Genomic DNA, 12,586 nt, shown 5'->3' on the forward strand with positions numbered 1-12,586 from the left:
CCCCTTTTTTTTCCCCCCCCCCCCCCCCCCCCATTCATATTGGGAATAGGGCTGTGCCTGATTCTGGCAAGAGTGGGGGGGATTGGGGAGAAGGGGAGGGGGAAAGCACCATTCTGCTTACTCCACTCAACACCTCCCCCCTGCCTCCCCCCCCCCACTTCTGGGTGAGGTGTTGCATTGTCTGGCTCCTGTGGCCAGGCAAGGGCTGCACAGGGCTTCCCCCACTACTGCAAAGGCTCCTGAGTTGGGGAGAAGGAGAGGCGAGCACCATTCTGCTTACCTGGCTCCCTCCTCCTCACCAGATACACTGCTGGGTGAGGCTTTGCGCTTCTTGTGGCGAGGCAGAAACAGTGCAGGGCTTTTCCCTGCTGCAGTAAAGACTCCTGGTGGGGGACTTCTGGCACCCCCTCATAATTGGCACTTGGGGCAGCTGTCCCCCTCACCCTGCACTAGTTATGCTGCTGCATGTCATCTTTGATCCCTACCACTTTCAGAGCGAATAGTATATAATGCATTCCTGGGGCAGCAGTCACAAAGCACTGGTTTCTTCTTTGGCTTAGTATGTTGCAGAAAATACCAAAGAGCAGAATTCATCAGCTCATGACTGATAGATGTGTTGGTGAGGAAGCTCAGTAATTCTGCTCTAGAACAGCAACATCTCTGCCTGGCTGTTACCTGGCTCCTCTTCCCCTTGCCTGCAAGCCTTCTGGTGAGGCTAGGCTTTGATTTTTTTTTTTCCTGTGTCCATTATCTTTCTGATGTTGTTCTTGACAGAGAGGCCAATGGAGACTACAAGGTGTCAGGTTGGAAATCTTTTAACTTTACTTTGTCTCCCCAAATGGACAATGTCTCTGTTCATTAGGTGTCCACCCAGGGGGGAGATGTCAGTTTTACTCATGTACACTCATGGCTTTTCTCAGCTTATCTCTGTGGAGACCGTGATGGCTTCAGCCCGTTCATTTCCTATTATGTCATATTTGCTTCTCAGTGTAAGGCTGCACTTTGTCTGCCTTATGGTAGACATGTCTGCAGAGAAAAACTCACCTGCATTCAGTGTCTTTTCTTGCATCCCACATATAGAGATTTGCCTGACTTCTGGAATTTACTGACTTCTAATGAGGTCTCATTAAAATCATGAAAAATAATGGGTGCCAGCGATGTGTGTGTGTGTGTAGCAGTTGAATAATTTTCTCTTGCCTAGGCTGTGCCTAGGAGGGAATGCAACATCATTGAAATCTGCCTTTTGAAGCTGATTTGTTCTGATAGCTTGTTCACTGGGACATTAAAATCATTGCCTCTGTGTAAAACACATAGTGAGTGGAGTGATGGGAACACAGGTCAAAAAAGAATTGTTCTCTCTCCTTTGTGATGAATGGTGTCATTTTTAAAAAAGCAAACAGCCCAGCATGCAATAGTTCCTTAACCTCATCTCAATAGACACTACAAGGCTAGGGTGCAATTAGACATCACAGACTATTTTAAAATTTGAGAGATTTCTTTAGGTGTAAAGTGTGTATAAATAAGCGGTTGTTTGCTTGTGTAGTTATATGAATAAGTGCTACATGATGTGGCTTTATAAATGGCAAGCATTTGGCTGAAAATCCTTGGACTTTTCAGTATGATATTGCAACATATATCAAGACATTATTTACTTATAGAATGTGAGGTTCCAGTTTAAATTTCCCCTTTTTTTTTTTAAAGAGAGAGACCTCTGCTCTTATACTGAATTAAACTCTTCTTTGAGGTACATCATGTAACTGCTTAAACTACAAAATATAGTATCCTTCAGGAATTCTTGGAGGATCCATCTCTTTTCTCTCTGCATCTTCCTATATATTAGAAAAATAACAAGTGTTTTAAGCTAAATAAGCAAAGAATCCTTGTTATAGTTTGTGGGCTTGTCAACACAAATTTAAATAAAAGGCCAATTCTTTTAAGCTGTTCAAGACTTGTTGTGTCTTCACATATATAAGTACAGCACTTAACAGCCCTGATTGGAGTCCCTGGCGCTATCGTAACATAAATATAAATGGCACATGAGCACACGTGTTCAAGTTGTGAAGTGCTCATGGGGTAGGAAATGCCAGAATTTAGCTTGCCTCTGCAAGCTTAATTTGAGCCTTGATATCCATATATTTGACATGGTCTTTCACTAAATGATCACCTGATATTTTCCCCAATGGATCTCTTTCAGAGTGCAGGACTAACCTATACTAGAGATGAACCAGGGTTGAATAGAGAAGGAGGCAGGGTTCTTGGAATACTGTGCCACATTTGTTATGGAAGTTGGAAGGTGTGCACCAAATGAATGAAGGATTGCAAGGAGAGAGGGCTTAAGGTGCTAGATTGGGACTTGGTGTGGGGGGCCACAGTGAAAAAGTAGCTTCCCAGTCACAAAGCTGTGTGATCCATGGGAAGGTTGTTGTGAGATAGCTACACAGAAATCTTTTTGCCTAATAGAACCAAACATCAAAGATGTCAGCTCAGGCCCCAGGATCCATTTCAGATGTTTCTCCTAGCTACTGTCAGTCAGCTATAGAAGGCTTTACCACCTCCAGCATATTACTCTTTTCAGAGGAGTTTCTCTCAACTTCTATATGCCTGTCTGAGAGAAAAATACCCAAAAGCATACCAAATACATTATTTTTGTGTAAAGGAGAAGTGAGAGTGGCTGCTAACTGATGGAAATCCGTGAAGAAATGTGGCAACAGGCTTTTAGTTTGACAGAGGCAGGAAAGGCAAGAAACCTTGCAAACACTTGGCTTAACTGTGGGCAATAGTGTACACTCTTGGAGCATAATAAATTCTACATCACTAATCACGTGGGTGGGATCAGCTATTGTATCCCAGTGATTCTGATAGCAGAGTTAAGAGACTGAACACGACTTGTAGACATGAACGACTGGTGCCCCCCAAGACTGGGGGGAAACATTTGTAGGTGGCAGCATCAGTGGTGAGCGGGGACTGCCTGCAGACACTGGTGACGGGGGCAGGGAGTGGTGAGTGGCGAGCAGGGACTGCCCACAGACAGTGGCGATGGCAGTGGTGAGCGGGGATTGCCCACAGAAGCTGGGAGTGGTGGGGGGGTGTGGCGAGTGGTGACCGCCCACAGAACCCAGCACCGTTGGCAGCAGTGGCCAGTCTTGGGGGGGGGGCACGTACCTCCACTACGAATTGCCTATGCTTCTAGAGTTGGTGAGAGCACAATGGGACCTGTTTGTGAGTGGTACCTTTTCATTTCCAAACATAAGCATTGACTCACAAATACATGCAAGAAGCTTGAAGGCCTTCTCCAAGATAAAAAAAAAAAGGTTTATAAGCTTTCATAGGCTACAGAGGGTGACATCTTTCAGCCTAAGTACAGAAAAATATCAGACTGTGCTCCAGTCTGTTTCAATTTTATCTGATCATGATGAATCACACAAATTAGCAAAGAACTACAGAATGAACCAAGTATTTAAGGTTTCTAGTGGTGGAGCTGTTCTCCTGATTCACATATGTAATCCCTGGGTATTTCCAACTTATTTTTAAGAGAAATGTTTTGCTTTGTGCACACTTGTTTATTTTAAACAATAACTTCTCTTAAGGTTGTCTAAATTATTCCTTTAAGTGGCCCAGATCGCAGCCCTGATCCATGTGAAGTTAGCAGGGATCTGAACTACTGTAGGGTATACCTGCATTGATCTGATTAAGGTTTCAGAAAAACCAACCACTTTAACGCACAAATGAGAAGATCTTTTACTTCCATTGGGCTGGTATCACTACATGGTAATACTACATGGTAGAATTAAGGTTATTTGAAGCACTAATGGTATCTTTTGTTAGCCTGGCAAGTTTGAATTGATTTTATTTTTGTTGGGTACATAATGCTTGTTTAGATTAATTATGATGGCCGTACCACATTTTACACTGAAGTACTGATTTGTTCGCTTAACATACTTGCGGTGTATAAATTAAAGCAGCTAGTTTGTGATTTCTTCAACAAAGCTTCTGAACTGAAGTATTCACTGTGCTATTCTATTTAAAGGAAATTCTTCTTTTTCAAATGAAGTCCTTTCATTTAGACCAAGTTTCTCTTCAGTCAGCATGAAGCCAGTACTGATTCATTTTTATAATTTTAACTGATTCACATGGGAAGCATAGAATAATGACTCAGGCAATGTAGAAAGAGTTCATAAACTCTAAGCAGTCAGTTGTACGTAGCAGGCTTTTCACTTCCATATTGCCTTTGTTTTTATATTCCTACCCATATTTTGGCTTATAAAACTACAGTCCTTCAAGCAGAGATGTGCACTGGACCCACAGCAGTTTGTAGATGCTGTGTAGAGTATGGAGGCAGACAGAATGCCTTTATGGCAGTGGTTTTTAACCTTTTTTATTTGGGGACCCTTACAAAATTTCAAATGAATGTGTGGACCCCTTTGAATTGTAAATGTGGGTATTCACCAACTTTTAATTGATCATAGTCATCTTTTGTAAACCCTTTAGACATAGTCTGCAGACCCTCAGGGGTCCACAGACCACAGGTTGAAAACTACTGCTCTATGTGACTGAGGAAACACACTCAGGAGTTGCAGCTTCTACTGGCTTTGAAAGGTGCTGCACTTTCTCTCTGCATCATTGGCTTCAGATTCCAGAGCGCACGGAGAGTGGGCAAAGGAGTGGCCACACTTACCAAGCCATGACCGCTCTGGAGTGGTTTAGCATTGCTGAAGTTGTTTTGATTTCTCTTTGCCTTGCATCAAGAAGCACAAGGACATGAATTCTGATTGCCAAGGTGCTCTAAGAAGGAGGTATGTTTCTTCTTGTGTCCAGCCCAGGGATCAGGGGAAACTATACTCCAGTCTGTGCATCAAAAAGTATGCTCAGTTTGCCAGGAGGAGCTGTGCCAGCTGTTAAGCACAGAGGATGTGGGGACCTTACTAGGCCAACTCAAAGAACAAGATTTGTATTTTGTATTTTAAGATATTTGTAGTAGGCAGAACTCATGGCCTGCCGGGGATCACAGGCACTGGAAGAGTAGAGTCACAATGCTAGAGGCAGCTGCCTTGGCAGGAAGTCTCTGGCAAGGTCTCAGAAAAGTGTCTATGACATTACTGCCACAGTACATGTAGGCAGAGGGAACTGTGCCTTGACCCTCAATCTAGGCTCCTTTTTTATGTTGCGGAGGCCAGAAGGACTGCAGGCAGTAAAGTTTCTGAAGCATCAGTAGCCTTAGTCCTTCTGCCCTTGACCCACATGATGACCGAATGGAAGCTGACGGTCGTCCCTGTGTCTGGGGCTTACATTAGATTGCCTGTGGGATGGAGTGGTGCTCCAACAGCGCAGCCAGTTCTCAGTACCTCTTCCTCTTCAGCATCTATCACCGTCAGGCAGCCAAAGCAGTGCTGCTGGCTTTGCTGTGGAAAATATTGATAGTGACACAGATGATATATGACACTATAGATTCTCTTAGATTCACTCCCAATGAGCACACTTCCCACGGCACAGTTGCATATTTCATTCAATATAAACAAGTGGAAAAGAGTTTCAACTTCTTGATTTTCCTTTTTAGGAACAGGTGTCATCAGGAAGTGCTGATGTTTCCAGCCTTCCCCAGGATACACGAACTGTCCCTATATTCTTCCTTTATTGTGAATCCTTATGCTGAGAATTCAGAATATATTGTTCTGTCCATAGGAACTGAGTGATTCAAAACACAGAAGTGCTGCCAATGCTGGCATGTGGAAATGGGTTTTTAAGTTTCATCACTAGTATTGTTAAAGGGACATCCCAGCTTAAAACCCTTCTTCTGCCTGAAAGTCTGTTCTGTTGTTGTTCAAAGCAACTCCTATCTTTACTGAAAATGAAAGAGAGTAAAGGAATCTATATTTAATCTGTATATTTGACAACTCCTCCTATATAGTTATTGATTCAAATTTCCCTTTTGTTTTTTCATGGGTTTTTCATACAGTGCAGAGAAAGGTCTTGTAAGGATATGAAAATTTAAAGATAAAGCCACAGAAAATGGCAAGGGTAACCTAAGGCAAGTGAAATTACACTTGCATCATTTTTTTTTAAACTGGCTGGATTTCAAGTTGGTATCAGGCTTTGGAAACTGTTCTCTCTCAAATCTGCTTGAAGCTTTACATTCAACTTCTGTGCCTTTATTTCATACAGTACCTCCTAATCTAAAGTTTTTCTGTGTGTAGTAATCTTTATAATCAGGTGTTTTAACACCCTTGTTCTACAACAAAAAGTGTTAAGGACTGTATCAAACTCATCTGGCCCTGTAGGCTGGATGAGGCACATGGGCTAGGGACAGAAATTTCACATAAACTGGTATAAGTGATCAGAAACTGATTAAAATCTGTAACGCAACAGAAGTTCAGTGCACATAAACCACTTTCAAAAGGGCCAAAACAGATTTAAGATAGACCTGGATGGATACAGTATCAAACTTACTTAACTGATTTAGGTTAAATCAGTTTATTGAACTTCTATCTCAGATCCCTTCCATACTCAAGTTAACTCTCAGTTCCACAGCATCCCATGGTGGAACTTGGATCAGCCTCAGGTGCCCCCCCCCCCCAGCTTATCGACTGGCAGGACCAGGATTTTTTGACCTTACATAGGTGGGAGTAAGATGCAAAATGAGAACCTCCGCTCTAGTGCTCCCTGGCTTCTGGCCTGGGGACCGCAGGCATGTGACTGCATATCCGGAATCAAAAATGAATGTCTGTTCACTTGTTTATCAGTTCAATCCATGTAGCTTAGACTAACCTGTTAAGATTGAATCACTTCAGCCTCAGGCTTTTTGACTGTCTGAACTTAACCATGAAGCTGATTCCTGGGCTGGATTGGGTCCACAGACAGGCCCCACATGCCAGATCTAGTGCGCAAGGTTGGTTTGGTGTGGGCACTATATACAGTCAATGGCCCAGGCTGATCTCATGTTCATACTCAGTGTGTTGGACCAGGTCTAGCATGTGCTGTATGTAGTGCATGAGGCCAGTCTGAGACCTACCAGCAGTACTGCTGGTCAAATAATAGGACTTCACAGGCCAGGTCCGGTATATGTACCGTATCTTTGATACTCTGGTTGTAGAATATTCCTTTTTCTATGATGGACACTTAATATCTTCATTGTCTGCAGCAATTCTTTGGTATTTGTCTGTGTAACAGGAAACCAGGGCCTCCTGTTACTTGCAGAGGAAAGCTACAGCAGAGATGTCCCTAGCGGGGGGTAAGACTGCTGATTTTTGGGCTAGCTGCAGGGGAATAGGCAGCCAGGGCTCATAGACTATAAGTGTCTATTTTGGGTGGGGGGGGTGGCTGGGCAGCAATATGATAACTCAGAGGGGAAGATTTTGAGTTTGAAGCAGGTGCTTGTATTTTTTTTTTGTTTTAGTTTATACCAAAGGACTGGGTGTGGTTGATTTGGAGGCCACAATGGTGCTGTAGGGGCACCCAGCATAGAGCCCTTCCAGGGTCTGGGATACAGTGGGCTGTATGGTGCAGAAGCCCAAATACTTTAGAAGGAGGCAGAACTGAGAGTAGCTTTGCCCTGGGTCAGGATGCCGGGGGGGACACGGGGACATCAGGGCGGGTTGGGCTGAACCAAGAGCAGCCTTGCCCTCAGGATGCCAGGGGGGCTGAGACAAGATGCAAGACTGGGCCAAGGGACCTGGAGATGAGAGATGATGCAGAGAAGGCTGATGCCAAGAGAGCTGTGCCTGAGTCAATGGGCCAGGAATGGAAACCTGTAGACAGAGAAAAGGGGAGCTAAAGCCAAGAGGGCTGAGGCCTCTACAAGAGAACTAAACTGTGGACAGAGTAACATCTCTGAGACATGGGTGTAGCAGTAGAGGCAGAAGGCTTAGCTCTTCAGGCAATTTGGGGGCAGACAGGCTGGAAGCCCCCAAAGCCAAGAGACTGGGTCAAATGGGGAGAGTTGGAATGCAAAATTGAGATGGGTCAAGTATGGCCCACAAGAGGGACACAGTACAGGGAAAGAGAGAGCACACCCTGGGCTTGCCAGCCTCTGAGGACAGCCTCCCCTCATTACCTTTTAATACCAAGGTGTGGCAGAAGAGGAAGCAGGGTGAGACCCTGAGGAGTTGGAGCGGGAGCCAGGCAGGGTCAAGGTGGCCACTAGAGGACATCACAACAGCCCTTAGGCACCATCCTGTTACAGGCAGGGTAATTACCTCTGGTTGCAGGAGTGCTTTTGTTCTGTCCCACAAAATGTCTTTGAGTTTTTGTTGAAATATAGAACATATAAATTGTGATTGCCCTTAGAAGTAGACTGTTCCTAGTTTACAACAAAGTTAGAATGATGGATGGGGTATACACACATTATTGATTGATGACAGTGACACAGTGATGTTAGTTAAGTTGTCACAGGAACAGTCAGTCATCTGAGACTTTTCCCTTCCACCTCTCTGGTAGAACCCAGAGAGTCCTAATGAATGGATCTGTATCGTCTGTATCGGCAGTGTGATGCTATAGCCAACAGGGCAAATAATACTCTGGCATGCATTTCCAGCAAAACCAAGGAAGTGATTCTCCCACTCTATTCGGCCTTGGTGAGACCACAGCTGGAGTACTGCATCCAATTCTGGGCACCGCACTTTAACAAGGACGTAGTAAAGCTTGAGAGAGTCCAAAGAAGGGCCACCTGTGCGATCAGAAACTCACATGGCAAACCATATGAGGAAAGGCTGAGGGACCTGGGACTCTTCAGCCTGAAAAAGAGGGGACTTGGTAACAGCTTACTGCTACATCAGGGGTGTACATCAAGGGTTCGATGAACAACTGTTCACCAGGGCACCCTTGAGGAAAACCAAGAGTAATGGTCACAGACTCCTCATTTCAGGTTCAACATTAGGAAAAACGTCTTCACAGCTAGGGTTTCCAGACTGGAATAAACTCCCTCCAGAGGTGGTGCAGTGGCCTACCCTGGAAATCTTCAACAGGAGACTTGACAGTCACCTTGCTGGGGTCACCTGAACCCAGTTATCTTTCCTGCTTGGTGCAGAGGGGCTGAACACGATGATCTTCTAAGGTCCCTTCCAGCATCACAATCTATGAATCTATGAAAACCTGCTTATTATTTATATGATGCTCCATTTAATGAGACTAAATGAGTTGCAGTACCTTGGCAGGGTAAATATGCACCTTAAACTAATGAAACCAGGGATGTATCATGTAAGCTTTCATGAGCTCAAGCTCACTTCATCAGATGCTGTTAAAGGAAAAGGATGCTGTTCTTTCACAACATTTGATGAAGTGAGCTTGGGCTCACAAAACCTTATGCTATACATCTCTGATACAGTTAGCTGACAAGGTTACCATGCCTTCTGCCTGACTGCAGACTAACATGGCTTCTGCCTGACTGCAGACTAACATGGCTAACTACCTGTCTTTGGAATACATTGCCAGCTTCAATTGTGAGCATACAGTAACAATAGTGGAATGTAGATATGTATAAATGAAATAGTTCCCAGCTTTCAACTACCTGCATTTTTCAAAATGCCTGTGCCAAAACTTGTGGCTTTTATTTATGTAACTATATAAAATACACTGGTTCCTTGCTGTATATTCACAGTTAAGAGTTTGCAATATATCACAACTCAGTCTAATTTAAAAGGAGCATTATAATATACATGAGAACAGAACTGCTAGAAAGTATGATAATGTTGGATTACAAGTAAGCTATTAAAAATTTCTTAACTATATATGTCCCAAAGTTTAAGAATTTTTATGTCAAATTCAAGAACTCAGACTTACAGGCAAACATAATTTTTCCTATGAATTTCCAATATTTAAAAAAATAAACATTTGTTCTGACAAAAAGTAATTCAAGAATAGCCTACATAGTATTTAAGTAAATAGTTGCATGCTGCATGGGCATCTTGCTATTAGTCTACATATATGACACAACTAATTCAGTACAAATACTGTACTGTGCATTTTTACTATTTAACGCACATACATATTCAATTTTAATTTGTACATCTTTTGGCACAGATGGACATTAGCTGTTGGAAATATTAATGCATACAAGGAACAAAACTCATAAAATAATAACTACCAACAAATATATATGCAGCTTAGATTTCTTGGATGCTGACTTCTTCATGGGATTGTGGATTCATTACACTTGCTCCGGCATTCACATTTATTCCATGTTCCATAATAATTGCTACTAATGGCCTTACCATAATGAAAACATGCTTCCCACAAAATCAGATTTTATTGCTGGTCAGTTTTGGCACTTCTAAGTCCTCATCTGAAATACACTGTACAGCTCTGGATGCTCGTGTTCAAGGAATGGGAATTCAAGGAAATTGAAACAGGTGTGCAGAGAAGGATTAGTTTAGGAGAGGAGACTAGATCTAGTCTAACAAAACAAAGGCTGACAGGGGAGATGGTGGATATCTATGACTGTATCAGGGTGCTACATGCCAGAGAGGGAGATTAGCTGTAAAAGCTAAAGGACAATGTTGGCAGAAGGGGAAGTGGTATAAACTGGCCATGAATAAATTTAAATTGGGAAATAGAAGAAAATTTCTAACTATCCAAATTGTGTGGTTTTGGAACAGCTTTTCAATAGGAGTATGGGGCAGGGGCAAGAAATCATACCGTTTTTATGATAGAGTGTGGTAACTTTCATGAAAAAAAAATTATAAAACACGATTGTTTGCTTAAATGCAGAAAGGACTAGTAGGACATTTGGACTAGTAGATCATCTACTAGTCCTTTCTGCAGTTAAGCAGTCATGTTTGCTGATTGCCACATTGAGCTCACTGATTTTTGTTTGGCTAAAGTGTGTCTTCCAGAAAGCCATCCACTCTTAATATGAGGAAATCAAAAAATGGAGAATCCACCATTTCCCTTCCCAGATTGATCAAATGGTTACAGTTTCAACTCTTTATTTTCTCACTTTGAAAGATTTTCTCCAGGCTTTGAATATTTTTATTAACAGTTTTATGGACATTTTCTGCTCCTTCTCTGGTTTTTCAGTGTCCCCTTTTAAAACATAGGCATCAGAACTGTGCACAGAATTATCCTACTGTAGTCTGCTATATAGAAAGGTAAAAATCTTCTCTTTACCCCTACTCAAGATTGCTCAGTTTGTACATTGTAATGGTAAGTCATACAGTGGTGCTTGTTAGGACTGTGCAGTGAGGGGAAATTAAGTAAGCAGTGAAGCATTTGGGAGGAGACTTTGTTTAACTGTAGGGTTCTAGAAGCTATAAAAGAGGGTCTCTCACTAGCTGCTTTGGAAGGATGGAGGAAGTGAGACACTGGACATGACTTGATCCTACACGTTTACAAGAAGACTTGCATGGCAGGAAGCATGATGTTTAGGATGAGGCATAAAATTCCTCTAGCCCTAAGCGCACCGTAGCTATGCTGTTTCCAGGCTGATCCTGCACGTTGGGCAGAGGTCAGGTCTATCCTGAACCCAGGGCTTCCCCCAGCCCACAGCACGTTCCAGAACCTGTGGCTGTCTTGGCTGGGTCTGGAGTCCTGGGACTTCTAAAAGCCACATATGGAGCTGGGCTGTCCCAACAATTAGCTGATTGTCAGACCTTTATGTTTAATGCAGGTATGAATTCTGTTCAAAAGGATTTTGTAAAAGACGTGTTCTCATCTCTTCCAGGTCCCTATCAATTGCCTTTGTACTAACTTTTGAATCTTCTGACTGCATTTGTCTTCTGTGATCTGATGCTACACAGCAGTTATACCTAATCCTCTGGTGAGTTTGGTGCCAAATGGGAGAAAAATCAGTAAAAAGCCAAATTCTGCAGTGAACTTTGGATTTAACAGCAGTTGCGTACAACTATTGATTCATAGAAAATGGAAGGGTCTTAATTTCCTATACACAAATTGCTGTAGCCTGTTGAGTATCAGTAGTGCCAAGGGTGGAAACAGATGTCACCTTTATGCTGCCATAAAAAAAATTATGGCCACACAAAGGCCAAGCAAAGGTATGTTAGTACCTCTTGTTGCACCACAAAGGCCCAAATTTCTGGCTACAGTGTAGGTGGTATAAATTTGTGTTGCTTTATTGTGGCAGACATGCTAGGTTTATGGCAGGAGAGCGGTCAGCCTGGAGCTGCCCACTCTCTCGAGATGCCTAGGGCACTCTTAGGGCTTCAAGGGCCTGATCCTGCATGGCCCAGGATGGTGAATTGGGCCCCTGAAGCCCTGGGAGTGCCTTCCTGGGTTCCCTCATTTGGGATTCTTTGAGCACCTATTGGCATTGGCAGTCTCAGCTCCGGGGCTGTGCTGGAATCAGCTGATTGGTGGTCCCACTGCTAGGATCACATCAAATTCACTTCCACGTGGTCCTGGGGCACATCTCTGACTGGGGAACACATTGCCCATTGTCCTGCAAGAGCAACAGGTGGGACAGTGGCCAAAGTGTGTTTTCCCCAGTGAGGCACATCAGCTGTGCTGGAACACATTCCAGCACAGCTGATCTGCTTCATTTAGTGACAGCTGTTTCTACTCCAAGTACTAAGTTAAGCCAATAGGATTGAATAGGCATGGACTGTAGCATGAACCCTTTTCCTTAAGCCACATATGTTGTGTA

At 43.3% G+C, this 12,586-nt stretch overlaps 1 protein-coding gene across 31 annotated transcripts in view; it reads left to right on the forward strand.

The window, feature by feature from the left end:
* The window catches only part of PCBP3 (poly(rC) binding protein 3), a 293,840-nt gene that overhangs the window by 111,352 nt on the left and 169,902 nt on the right, over nucleotides 1-12,586 (forward strand). For all 31 annotated transcript variants that reach the window (XM_019523272.1, XM_019523269.1, XM_019523265.1 and 28 more), the window contains one exon: nucleotides 11,651-11,746. The gene's annotated coding sequence lies outside the window, so the exon portion shown is untranslated. The remainder of the gene's footprint in view (nucleotides 1-11,650; nucleotides 11,747-12,586) is intronic.

The sequence above is a fragment of the Gavialis gangeticus genome, unplaced genomic scaffold (assembly GCF_001723915.1).
Source record: "Gavialis gangeticus isolate Ggan-Ray unplaced genomic scaffold, GavGan_comp1, whole genome shotgun sequence".
Taxonomy (NCBI): domain Eukaryota; kingdom Metazoa; phylum Chordata; order Crocodylia; family Gavialidae; genus Gavialis; species Gavialis gangeticus.